Source organism: Danio rerio, chromosome 6, assembly GCF_052040795.2.
Source record: "Danio rerio strain M-AB ecotype USA chromosome 6, GRCz13ab, whole genome shotgun sequence".
NCBI classification, from domain to species: domain Eukaryota; kingdom Metazoa; phylum Chordata; class Actinopteri; order Cypriniformes; family Danionidae; genus Danio; species Danio rerio.
Window position 1 is genome coordinate 20,998,786 of NC_141026.1, and position 11,760 is coordinate 21,010,545.

Below are 11,760 nucleotides of genomic sequence, written 5' to 3' on the forward strand. Positions count from 1 at the left end.
AAAAAAAAAAAAATACACATTGGTTTAGTACTGAATTGAAATGCACAAGTGTGTAGTTAATACATTTACTTACCACTTTGCAGTCTGTTGCTTAGGGTACACTCACAATATATTCGTGAGTCATGAACAGAGCCAGGCCACTTGGCTTCAACATTAGTGATAATATCACATCACATATGATCTTCACAGTGGAAAGAATAAGATATATGAGATATAGTATTGCTATGTGGTGTTTCAACAATTTAAACTGCATAACTCAATGTACATGCACATTAAAAGTGTGGATTGACTTTTTTGTTAACATAGTCTGACTCATTTTCAGTTGGTGCAATGATGTGTATATATGAGCCGTCAATGGATCCAACCACATTGGGCAATCTTAGAAAGGTAAAAAGGTAATTTTAAATAATACAATACTTTCAGAGGTCACAGCAAAATGTTATGAACTGAAATATATATATATATATATATATATATATATATATATATATATATATATATATATATATATATATATATATATATATATATTAGGGATGTGCGGAGCAGCCGGTATTTGTATTTGTATTTGTTAAGGGGGAAAAGTATTTGTATTTGTATTTGTATTCGAGTAAAATTCAAAATGGCGCAAAAATATATATTTTTTTCTATTACACTTCTAATTTACGTTATAGTGAAAGTATTGTTTAATTATACCCATTATATAAATTATAGATATGCAATATTGGTTGTTGTTTTTGAACATGTGACAAGAAATGTCATTGAAAAGAAAATAACATAGAAGCCATTATCTCACCCATGGTTAAACCAACAACTAATAAAATACCATTGTAAATATTATGAACCCCACCACCACCGTTCTTGTTGAAGGACACTGAATAGACAGAATAAAAACAAATAATATTTTAAAAAACTGTTCTTCTTCTGAAAGAACTTCTTTCCAATGCACAGAATTCCAAAAACTAAAATTAACTAAATAAATCTAAATAAAACCCTGCCTGGGAGATCTGGCAGAACAAAAGTATTCTATATAATACTAAAAGATACAGCCCTGCTATTGTCATCTGGCAGAATGTGGCTGTGTTGATGGTTTGGTGCTTGTGGAGGATTTAGCAGAACATAGCTGTGCTGATTGAGGGGATTGATGCTTGTGGGGGGTTCACAGACAGTATCAGGAGAGGATGCTTTTAGTGCATGTGATAATACATTACATAGAAGGTTGCGCAGTGGCACAGTGAGTACCACTGTCGCCTCACAGCAAGAAGGTTGCTGGTTCGAGCCTCGACTGGGTTCTCCCCATGTTGGCGTGGGTTTCCTCCGGGTGCTCCGGTTTCCCCCACAGTCCAAACACATGCAATATAGGTGAATTGGGTAAGCTAAATTGTCCCTATTGTATGTGTGCGAAAGAGAGTGTATGGATGTTTCCTAGTGCTGGGTAGCAGCTGGAAGGGCAGCCACTGCGTAAAACATATGCTGGATAAATTGGTGGTTCATTCCACCGTGGCAAACCCAGATTAATAAAGGGACTAAGCCGAAAAGAAAATGAATGATTATGCATAGAAGATGTTGACAGATGTTTAATATCTCTGCCTCTGCTGATTTCACTTTTGTAAACATTATACAGTATCACTTTGTTTTATCTGCAGCACCACTGACTGTAAAATGCTTCCACAAAGAACATGAAGTTTTATTTTTTTTTACTGGTGGAGGACTAAGAAATGGCTCAGCAGCAGTCTCACTCTTTTTCATGGTGCCCAAATGTATTTGAGGAGTTTCAAGTTAATAAAAAGTGACGGGAAGCTATGCTAAGGTTAACTAGCCTATAGCATATATCTTGCTGTCTGCAAAAGACAGTTATTTAGACGTACCATATAACTCCCATAAGTGCATACTATTCGACACAACAGCAAAAGCATCGTTTTAACCTTTATAAACAAACGTTAACGTTACTCTGTCAACAGTCTATTGTCTAAAATTACCGCGCTAACAGAGCTAACGTTGCGTAAACAGAGCACCCGATTGCAAACTTCAAAAATGCAGCGTAATGGAAAATCCCGAACAAACTCCGCTACAAGTTTATAAACTGCATCTGGAACCCAATTAAGGTACAAAATAGTGATGCAGAGAAGCATTTTTTTTGCTCAGCCGAGCCTTCTCCGTCTGCTGCTGTGGAGAAGCGTGTGCCAGAGACCTTTTACCTCCGCCCCGCCCTCTCTCTCTCTCTCTCTCTCTCGCTCTCACTCACGCACTGTGGTCTCAGGAGGAAACGCAGCTTTTTGATGTAGTGTTTTTCTTGCTCCCGAATACAAATAATTTTTCAAGTATTTGTTCGAAATAAGTATTCGTAAAAACACGCTATTCGTGCCTTTCCGAATACCGTATTCGGGTTCGGCTCCACCCTTAATATATATATATATAATTTCATATTAAATACATTTGAGCTTGAATGCTACAAACCAGCAATTCTGTAAAAATCCTTCTTGATGACTCCCAGGGGTTTGTGGCCAGGAAACACTACAAACATGTGCAGAAAGCGTTTCAGAGCAAGGCACACTTCCCGTACAGCTCTGCATACAGTAGCCGTACTAATATGCTTCGCATCAGCAATATTGTACAGAAAGCTACCATTAGCAAAGAAATGTAAAGCTGCACATAGTATCTGCTCGGATGTAAGAGCATGGCCACGATGGTTGATGTTACTGATGTAAGGACGGATTAGATTATGAATATATGTAATTGATTGACAACAAAAAACGGTACCGCTCAAACAAAAATGTATGTGGGAAAGACAAAAAATCCACTCTGGGTCTCAAAATCCTTTCTCGACGTAAATGTATTTCTCTTCGAATTAATACAGCCTCCTCATCTACAGGATCTTCCAAAAAAAGGACAGGCCATTGTTCTTTGTGTGACTGAAATGAAGGTAATGAACAACTAAAACTAAGGCAAAAAAATACCGATTCGTCTTTAAAAAAGGGGTGGAGACTGACAGAAACTCAGAGTTTAGACAATAAAACTTGCACCTGACTAGATTAGGTTCACAGAGTAAGTTACCATGGCAACTGACTCCGAGTAAAGGTTACCTCTCTTTCAGAAACAGGCTTGACTTACCCTGCTTTATCGAGTTTACCAAACCTGCCATTTTAAAACTGAAAACTCAAGAGTTTTTCTCATTTTAGGGGTAAAATACTCACTTAACCTCCTTTCTGAAACAGGCCCCAGGTGATGTGCGTGTGTGAATTCTTTTAGTTTGAATCTATGCTGCCAGCTTTGTTTGAATTTTGAGACTTTCTTTTCGTGGTTTTTAAGCTTTTCAGGAATCAAACACAAACTATTTTACACGGAAAAGACACAACGTTCCTATGCAATGTGCACACATCAACCTACCGATCTGAGAAATCTACAATCCTGCATTACCACACTTGTGCCTAAAAAAGTCCGATTAAAATAAATGTGTGCATCATGTGGCGCTCATTTGGATAATGAGACTTATTTCACGCAGTTTGTCGGCAAATCCACGTGCAAGTTCCGATCCATGCGCAAATGTACTAATGCAATTTAACTAGATGGCAATCTCAGCATTACAGAGGCTGCAGGCCACGTCTACAGTTTTTAGAATAATTTATAACCCAACGACCTGTAAAAGCCAGCAAAGTCACACAAATGGATATCGCGACCCATCAGCTGGAAAAATGGCTGTATATGGGTATTATGACACTATGTCTCTTAGGAGCACATTATAACATTCAGTATAAATTAAAATGGTGTCGTCCTATGCTTCCATTTTTTGAGTCTATGTTTGATAAAAGATTTTGAAGAAAGGTTATGAATACTTTACCCTATTGGGACATTTCTGTCCATGACGATACATGTAGGAAATATGCTTTATTTGTAATTTTTTTTATTTTATTAAAAAGCATGCAAACATACTGTGTTGTATTATTCTGGCAATAACTTGTTTTACAGTGATAACTATTTGCATTAATAAAGGCTGTTGTTGTGCTTTTCTCCTTATTTATTCTTATATGTTTAAATGCCCATGTTATCTAAAATTAGATTATTGCTTTGAAAATGTAAAAAGAATCTATGCTTTGTGGTAATACTGTAAAGTTGCACCAATACCAATATTGTTGTTGTTTACCACACCAATAAGCACTGTTCTATCACGAACCAATAAAATTCACCCCGTCGTCCATGGTGCACTCTGGATTACTTGGCTGGTGTAGTATTGTTGGATGTCGTTTGATCCTATACCGATTGCTTCGAAACACTTTTGGCTATGGATAATACAAATTTAAGTCAGCAAGCTGCTTGGGTAAGTGACACCAATATATAGGCTTAACCTAACAAACAGAAAGCAATGTGACTTAGTTCATTGACGGAAAGTACTATGTCCCTGTTTAAGGCTGCATGATAGGCTAATTAAAACTGATATTAACTTTCCATTAGACGAGTCTTTTTTTAAACATATATGTGAAGTTATGATAAATCTAAAAGATAACATTTTAATAACATGTTTTCACTCTAAGCTCACTTTGCAACAGTTCAATGTTTTTCTGTAATGTGGTTAAGGCAGAAAATATTAGGATATTCTATCTAATATAGAGTGGTAAATACATTTTTAGAATAAGGTTTATGTGTAATACATGATGGATTTGAGAACACAGAACAGTAAATCCTATATTGTAATGGCTTAAATTATATTTACTTATGTTAACACAAGCATATTTTGATAAAAATAGACAAATGAGGTAAACATGCATAGAATTGTACAGGAGGGTTTTATATTTATTATTAAAGACATGAGCCCATTTTAAAGTTCATTCATTCATTTTCTTGTCTGCTTAGTCCCTTTATTAATCTGGGGTCGCCACAGCGGAATGCAACGCCAACTTATCCAGCATATGTTTTACGCAGCGGATGCCCTTCCAGCTGCAACCCACCACTGGGAGACACATATTCACACTCATACACAATGGACAATTTAGCCTACCCAATTCACCTGTACGTCAAGTCTTTGTACTGTGGGGGAAACCGGAGCACCCAGCGGAAACCCACACCAACACGGGGAGAACATGCAAACTCCACACAACTGGTCCAACCGGGGTTTGAACCAGCGACCTTCTTACTGTGAGACAATCGTGCTACCCACTGCGCCAACGTGATGCCCCCATTTTAAAATTAATTATTATTAAAAATAGCTTTTTAACTGCAATTATATTTGTAATCTTAAAAATACATTTTCCAGATTACCCTTTTATGCAAACCTATTTATACATCTTTGTAGGTAATTTTTTTTACTAATTTTATCAATAAGTGTTTTTTTATTGCCCTTCAAGAATTACTACATCACCACATTCGGAAGAGATTACTTGCACGGCTTACACATGCTTATCAGCAATCCCAACTTGATATTGACGATCTTGATTTTGTATGTAGGCAGGAGGTCGTATTTCTCGATGCTATAGCACATCATGTACATGTGTCTCTGGAAGTGACAGAAAAATTAACTGAGTTATATAATGCCATACAGAATCACATACATGCACAATTGTCCCGTTCAGATAGAAAGACAAAGTGAATGTGGGCGTCCAAGGATTATAGTGTTTATAGAACAAGTTGCGTATCTACTGGAGATTGGACTGCCTGTGACAACAATTTCACATTTGCTGGGTGTTTCTCAAGCTACACTCTGTAGGAAAACGGCAGAGAACAATTTAACAGTTAGAGGACTGTACAGTACCTGCACTAATGTCGAACTCGATCAGCTAATTTCACAAATTAAAGAAAGGATGCCAAATGCAGGTGTTGTAAAAAAATAAATGAGTGAAAAGAAGAGAGAACCCAGTCCAGGAGACTCGAAACAAGCAGAATTCCTTTATTGAGACGTGTTGGTTAATCTGCAGTCATACAGCGTCTTTAAGATGTCCATGTGTCTGCAAGAGCCTACTAGAGGTCCGCAGTCTGCAAGTTCTTTCACAAGTCTCTCACAAGTCTCACACAAGTCTGATTTAAGACAAAGATTTCATGTCTATATTGTGTTCTTAGGAGGAGGGGATTTGGCTAAACAAAGCATGCAAATTAAGAGTTGGAGTCAGCATGGCATAGCTGTTAAAAAACGGCCCAGCTACTGACCACACAAGTTAATCAACATAGGGTTTCTGTAGCATAAAAGCAACACCCGAAGACAAACACAGAGTCGTTTAAAGCATTTGCATCACTGGCTTAGCCTGTAGTCAGAGAGATAAAGGTTAAATGTCCCTCCTAGCTGGGATGTTAATGAAATTATATAATTAAAAACCAAAGAATATAACTTTTTAGTTATACGTAGATTATTGTTCATTTGGAATTAGTTGATAGAAATTTATATTTCCACAGTTCCCCCTTTGAGAGTTATTTAAAAACTCTCACAAAAAAATATAAATTTATAAGCCTTCCTAAATCCATTCAATGGCTTCTGTTTGATAACGGAAGCCTCCATCTTCCAGTCATGTAACTTGGAAAAAGTTACAGGCACATTTAACTTATTCTGTGTCATTTCAATATCTACGTAGATGTAAGTGTAGATTTCAAAACTGTTCACACGTTTATGACAATCAGTTGTAATGTCACAAATCCTACATGATGACACAAAAAATCATGTAGTTAAACTGCAGATCTTCTGAAAGTCCATGGCTTGTGAATAGTGTTCAGTCTTTTGTGAGGTGTTTTTTGTGGTTCTTCTCCAGCACAGAGTTGATCTGATGACTTCCTGTCATTCATGGATCTTCGTAGTGATGCTCTGGTTCAGAGTGTTTCTTGAGAAGATGCAGTGTTTGTGTTTACCTGCACACAAGAAAACACGGAAACAGCAGACCAGCAGTATTCATGCATAGACTTGTATGATCATACAGTTCATGGGTCTAGTTATTCAGGTGATCGTATAGTGGTTGTGTTAAGTTGGTGATCATATAGTGTTGTGTATTTTCTGTCTCCTAATCTTAAAGTTATGACACCTATAAAACAGTGAGGTGAGGATAAATGGGGAAAAAGGGAGTCTTCACCACAGGGTGCGGCCCCTGAAGCCTGTTGCTTTCAGTTCTGCCCTGGGCTCCTCACTGGTTTGTGTGTCCTGTTCTGTCCCTGAGTGTGGTGGGCAAACTTTAAAATGTGAGACACAAACTATCATTCAATAAATATCAGTCCTATCAGACATCATCACATTGAATGGGTGGTGATTGGAAAATGTGTTAAACACATTCAAGGCTGTAAGTAGACTTAAGCAGAGTTCCCCAATAAAAAGAAAGAAGTTTCCTTTGTGTCTTTTTACAAAGAGTCTTTCATCTTAATTGTAAATGAATGGGGACAATAAGCACTCACAGCCAAAAAATGGTTAGCATCTTTGTGGACAGCTCAATGGATTTAGTGATGAGGGGAGGGGTATGTTGAGGGCATTTAGCAAACTGTTCAGAAGTTGATTTACCCTGTTCATCTCTTTAAAGTTCTTTTTATTCTTTCTACACTCCCTCATCCAATGTCCTTTTTTACCACAGTAATGACAACAGATATTTTTCCTAAGACATTTGTGATTTGATGTCTTTTCCGTGTTGACCTTAGTGGCGGCTGCTTCAAATCTGACTCTGTCTTTGATATGAGAGTCTCTTTCCCACAAAGCTAAACTGTTCAGATTATTTCTGAGAGTGGTGGAAGACCAGGTGATGTTAAGAAATGGCAAAGCTTGTCTGTATTCAGTTGCAAGGCCATCTGACCAGATGCGGACTAGGGGTCCCTTATCATTTAGCACACTGTCCGAATTATCAGCTAATCCACTGTAAGTTATGGCGGATTGACAAAATCTCTCAGTGAATTCATTTACAGATTCATCTTTCCTTTGCACACAAGAAGTTACTTTTGACCAGTCGATCTTTGGTCCAACAATGTTCTTTAGAGCTTTCAAAACACCCTCTCTCAAATCATCCTTACTGGCATGTTGTAATTTAGAGGTCACAGTATGCTCAAAACTGTTGAATTCAGATTCAGTTAGAATTTGAGACATTAGCTGGGTGACTTCTGTTAATGACATGTCATAAAGACGCATTTTGCTGATTAGTGCTCTGCTAAACTCTGAAAAATTTGTGCGTGCTGATAGTAAGCTTTGAGATAGTCTGTCTATTTCTCTAGGTCCTAGTGTTCTGGAAACTGTTTGAATTTGAACAACAGAAGTGTTGTTGTGTGAACTCTCAGTTCTCTTAGATCTTCTGGCACCACAAACCTCTACTGAGCCTATAGGTAAATCGCTATCTGACTGGATGGAAATGTCTGTTTCAGAGACAATTTTTAAGTCAGGATGTTTATTATCAGGCTGACTAACCTCCTCAATGTCAGTTTTTGATTTCTTGAGGTTCAGTTGTTTTGTTAATGAGGTTATCTTAGCATGAAGCTCTTGGATCTGTTTTTCTAATTCTGATTTAGCTTGAGCTTGTTGTTTAGCTCGAGATAAACTGAATTCTCTGTAGCAGCAGATAATGCCTTTTACATTGTTTTTGCGAATGCATGCATCAAGCACTTTCTTGCATTCATCTAATGTCCAAACATTATCTGGGTCAATGCTAAATTTCTTTGTCAAATTTAGCCTGACTGACTCTGTTATTGAGTCCATGTGCTGTCTTAGCAGCGATTTGAAATCCTGATCTGACAATAAAGGAGATGTTAAACTACCTTTTTTCAGTTGTAGTGATCAGTCTTGTATTCTGTCTGAACATTTTGTGAGCTTATTATCACAAAGTAAAAGTACTAAAACTTTTCAGATGAAAGTGTAGTAATTTCTTCTCTGGCGAAACAGAGGGTAACAATATTAGCACATGTTGCTAAAACTTCCTGCCTGAGCAAGAGATAACATAAATTAGCTTGTATAGCTAAACTTAAACTTCTGTGGTTGAACAGAGGTTAAACGAAATAAAAGAAAAGAAAATATTGCATAAGGCTTAACTTCTCTGAAGAGAGGATAACTTTTTAAAAGAAAATAGCACGTAAGGCTTTGCTTCTCTGTCTGAACAGAGGGTAAACTGTTACTTCTCTATTGAAATAGAGGATAACTTTTTGTTAAACAAACCCTGCAGCTGTTTGTTAACTTTTCTCTGAGGGAGCAGAGAATAACCATGTGTATAGACTGGTCTGTATGGTTCTTTTGATAGAGTGAAACTCACCAAATCGAGGTTGAGCTGAAAAGATTCAGTCTGGAGTGATCTGATCGTTGTATTCAGCGAACTTCAATTTTCATCAGGGTTGGAGTCAGCTAATAGTTGAGAATTTGTGACATTCGCTGAGTGACTTCAAATTGCCGTTGAGCTGAAGATTCCGTCTGAAGAAATTTCCTTGATCTTGAAGGTTCAAGTTGAATTTCAGGTGGATTTCAGTCTTTTGTGGCAAATTGTTGAGAATTTGATGATTTCAGTCTCTATCCGGGTCACGGCACCAAGTTGTTGTAAAAAATAATAAATGAGATGAAAAGAAGAGAAGAACCCAGTCCAGGAGACTCGAAACAAGCAGAATTCCTTTATTGAGACGTGTTGGTTAATCTGCAGTCATACAGCGTCTTTAAGATGTCCATGTGTCTGCAAGAGCCTACTAGAGGTCCGCAGTCTGCAAGTTCTTTCACAAGTCTCTCACAAGTCTCACACAAGTCTGATTTAAGACAAAGATTTCATGTCTATATTGTGTTCTTAGGAGGAGGGGATTTGGCTAAACAAAGCATGCAAATTAAGAGTTGGAGTCAGCATGGCATAGGTGTTAAAAAACGGCCCAGCTACTGACCACACAAGTTAATCAACATAGGGTTTCTGTAGCATAAAAGCAACACCCGAAGACAAACACAGAGTCGTTTAAAGCATTTGCATCACTGGCTTAGCCTGTAGTCAGAGAGATAAAGGTTAAATGTCCCTCCTAGCTGGGATGTTAATGAAATTATATAATTAAAAACCAAAGAATATAACTTTTTAGTTATACGTAGATTATTGTTCATTTGGAATTAGTTGATAGAAATTTATATTTCCACACAGGCTATAGATTCATGAAAGGAACACTGAAAGCACAAGGTTATAGGCTCCAGTGGAACAGAGTAAAAGCAGCAATGCACCGGGTTGACAGCCCTGGAATTCTGTCAAGAATGGGATGTGTAATCAGGCGAACATATTCAGTGTCATACCCAAAGTACTTAGCACATATAGACACCAACCATAAGCTGATCAGGTAACCAGCATTATGTTTTATAGCTATAAATGTGAAGTGCGAAACAGATTTCAGCACGTTTTAATGTTTTAACTTTTGTTTAAGGTACAATATAGTGATCTTTGCAGGAATTGATGGTTTTTCACGAAAGGTGAGAATACATAAAATTTAAGTTATTTCAAGTTTATTATTTCTATAAAAATAAACAGATTAAAAGTTTTTAAAGCTTTTTTTAACAGATCATGTACCTCAGAGCTGCAGACAACAGATCTGACACAACCCTTTCTTTCTTCAGTCAGGCTGTGGAGGAATTTGGATATCCACTGCAGTACAATTATTAAGTCTTTGTTTTGTAATTTTTTTTGTATTATGCAATATGTACAATTTTAATAGTAATTTATAACCTTTGTACAGTAAACAAATACATTTATATGTTTGATATATTATTCTTGACATTTTACAAAATTGTATAAGCAAATTGTTTTGCTATATCTTACTTGTTTAGAGTGCGTGCTGATCAGGGAGGAGAGAACGTGGGTGTTGCTCATCTGATGTTTACTGTGCGAGGGCCAGACAGTAACTGCTTTATAGCAGGCAAAAGTGTGCACAACCAGAGGCTAGATTGATTAGTAAATCTGTAAGACATCTTAAATTACCATTTGTAAGAAAAAAATGAATAACATCAATTTTATTATCTATTATTTTATTTATTTATTTTTAAAGAATAGAGAGGCTCTGGTGTGATCTCTGGATGGGGGTCACCAGCTTGTTCTATCAAGTTTTGCACACACTGGAGGAACAGGACATGATGGATCTGAGCAGCACTCTTCACTTGTTTTGCCGCCATTATGTATTTCTGCCCCGATTGCAAGCAAATCTTTACATGTTCCGTGAGGGATGGGACAACCATCCATTGAGAACAGAGCAAAACCTTACACCAAACCAACTGTGGGAGGTCAGTCAGATGGAAAATCCCATTTCCAACCCAGAGGTATCAAAATAGTTATACAAACAAATCTTTTTAATACTAAGATTACAGACCAAAATTAACTTTGATTTAATAGTTAAATTATACCTTAAAAATGTATTTAGTCATAAGCAATTATTTTTTCCCAAATTTTTTTTCAGGAGTTGAACATTCCTTACCTTGATTTAGAAGACAGTGGAATTAGAGAGGATTCCCACTCCATAGTGAGTGTTCCTAAGTTTGACAGCCCTTTATCTCCCGAACAATTGGGGCAGCTGAGAGAACATATTAATCCTCTACAGCCTTCAGAGTCCAATGGAATGGACTTTTTTTGAGCACAGTTCAGTATGTGAATAATTTGCTTACTTAAATTTAGATTTGCTACATGTTCGGTTTTTACTAGTATACAGAATATGAATCAGTCAATCTTCAAATAAATAACTTTGAGTTGGGTAATTAAAAAAAAATTATTTACCATATTACAATGAACATTAGGTCTTCGTATCAGACCCCTGGTGCATTACTGCACATACACTCAACTAATGGTCTTGCAATACAAAGTAAAGTTTAGTTCTGCGACAACATTT

At 36.9% G+C, this 11,760-nt stretch overlaps 1 pseudogene; it reads left to right on the forward strand.

The window, feature by feature from the left end:
• The first annotated feature begins 4,649 nt into the window (after window positions 1-4,649).
• LOC147843493 (uncharacterized) lies at window positions 4,650-11,543 on the forward strand (annotated as a pseudogene).
• The last annotated feature ends 217 nt before the right edge of the window (window positions 11,544-11,760 follow it).